At 47.2% G+C, this 2,500-nt stretch overlaps 1 pseudogene; it reads right to left on the bottom strand.

The window, feature by feature from the left end:
* LOC124771713 overlaps positions 1-2,500 on the bottom strand; it is a 7,573-nt pseudogene that overhangs the window by 2,602 nt on the left and 2,471 nt on the right.

Consider the following 2,500-nt stretch of genomic DNA (forward strand, 5'->3'; position numbering starts at 1 on the left):
TGATGTTGTTCTGCAGGCTTTTGTCATCTGCAATAGGAAAGGTCTCTGGATTGAGTAGAGTATCCTTTGGATGTACTTAGTCTTCGCTCTTTCCCCCCAAGCTGCAGCACCGTATTTACAAATTGACAGACAGAGACCACTGTAGATTAGTTTCAATGATCGTCGTTTTAGACCCCACTCTGATCTGGTGACCCGTATTAATGCACCTGAAATTGCACCCAGCTTCTGTTGGATTCTCTTCACATGTGGAGTGAATGTCAGCTTCTCGTCCAGCGTAACGCCCAGGTATGTGAATTCTTTCACAAACTTGATGTTCTGCCCTTCGAATTTTACTTGTGGTGGCCTCTCCCTATCAAAGTGTCCTTTTAATGTCATTGCTACGGTCTTTGGTTTGGAGATTTGCAGTTTATTTGTCTTGGCCCAGTCTCCAATCTCTCTCAAGGCTAGTGTCGCCTGGTCTTCAAGTTGCTTGCGGCTGTTGCCTCGAGTGATGATGGCGAGGTCATCTGCATAAGCTACTTTGGTCCATTGGTTCCCTTCTTTTTCCGCTACTATTTCATCAAAAACTAGATTCCAAAGAAAGGGACCACAGATGGAACCTTGTGGACACCCTTTTGTGACTAATTTTTCGGTTGTGCCAGCACTTGTTTGCACTATGGCCTTCCTATTTGTGAAATAGTTTTCTATTAGTCTATATATGTTTATTGGGCAGCCTATTTCCCGTAGTCGCCTCATGACACTTGGCCACCATAAATTGTCAAACGCCCCAGCGATATCCACAAAGATGGCCATGACATACTTCTCCTCACATACAGTATTGTGTAGCACCTGCCTAATAGCCATCTCTGTGGATGCACCTTTCCTGAACCCAAACTGGTTTGGGGCTTTAAGACCTGAGGTTTCGTATTGTTCCTCCAGGCGCCATACCATTAATCTCTCAAGTACTTTCGCTAGTATCGACAGTAGACATATGGGCCGATATGATTTTGGTTCATCTCTAGGCTTTCCATGGGACTTGAGCAATATGCACACTAGTCCTTTTTTCCATGGCTCGGGTACAGCATGTTCACGAAGGCAAGAGTTGAATATATCCATTAGGAGAGCTGGATGTGTGCGCCATATTCTTTTAATTATTAGGTCATCAATACTATCAGGGCCTGTAGCTTTCTTCGGTTTACATGCTTTGATGGCAGCGTCCACTTCCTCTCTCGAAAACTCTGGTGCATTTTCTATACTGCTGCACCTTATGTTTTCCACTTTAACTTCTTCCTGATGAGCTGTATCCTCTTCTGGTTTGTCATCGGGCAGAAGTGAGCGCAGTAGATGCTGGATTGTGTCCTCCCACGTCATTGTTTGGGTCTGGTTTGGAAGTTTTATGTTGCTGAGGACGTTTTCTGTACCTGTTTTTGGTCGGAGTATTTTTTGGGTTGCTGCCCAGGGATTGTTGTTGTCACAGTCAGATACCCACTTCTTCCATGCATCCTCTTTAGCAATGGTGATCTGTTTCGTGTATTCACTTCGTTTTTTTTTGTACTCTTGTTTTGCTGCTTCGATTTCTTCTGCAGTTCCATTTCGGCGGGCATTTTGCAGGGTTCGTCGTGCTGTCATTGTGTTTTGTCGCTGTAGTCTAAGTGTCTCGTTCCACCATGGTATAGGGTGCTGTAGCCAGGTTTTCCTTCTCATCGATTTTTTGCAGCTAGCTCGTACTGCCCCTTCCAGGCATCGAACCTTCTCATTAACATCCATTGCTTGGATATTCTCCAGGTATTCTACTTCCTTTGCAAAGCACTGATCAAAAATTGCCCATTTCGCAAATTGTGTGTTGTATTTTTCTTGCACTATAGCTGTTCTGTTTCTCTGTTGTGGGGCAACTTCATATGTTATGGCCCTGTGATCGCTGGTTGTCCATCCCCCATGAACCTTCCATTTAGTTGTTGTTCTAGCCACAATTGTTGTACAAATAGTGAGGTCTATGTTACTCTCTCCATTTGGTCCACTGAAAGTTGTTAATGGACAGATAGGGACAGCGGGAATCTCGTTAATCCATTCATGCGCGTCACTAATTAGATGACGAGGCATTTGGCTACCTTAAGAGAGTCATAGTTACTCCCGCCGTTTACCCGCGCTTGCTTGAATTTCTTCACGTTGACATTCAGAGCACTGGGCAGAAATCACATTGCGTCAACACCCGCTAGGGCCATCGCAATGCTTTGTTTTAATTAGACAGTCGGATTCCCCCAGTCCGTGCCAGTTCTGAGTTGATCGTTGAATGGCGGCCGAAGAGAATCCGCGCACCCGCGCGCCCCCGGAGGAGCACGCTAAGGCGGACGCGGCCTCGCAGCAAGGAAGATCCGTGGGAGGCCAAGGCACGGGACCGAGCTCGGATCCTGCACGCAGGTTGAAGCACCGGGGCGCGAACGCCGCGCAGGCGCGCGCATCCTGCACCGCCGACCAGCACGAGGCCGACCAACGGCGAGAGCAGACCACGCCCGCGCTAAAC

This window comes from Schistocerca piceifrons, unplaced genomic scaffold (genome assembly GCF_021461385.2).
Source record: "Schistocerca piceifrons isolate TAMUIC-IGC-003096 unplaced genomic scaffold, iqSchPice1.1 HiC_scaffold_936, whole genome shotgun sequence".
Taxonomy (NCBI): domain Eukaryota; kingdom Metazoa; phylum Arthropoda; class Insecta; order Orthoptera; family Acrididae; genus Schistocerca; species Schistocerca piceifrons.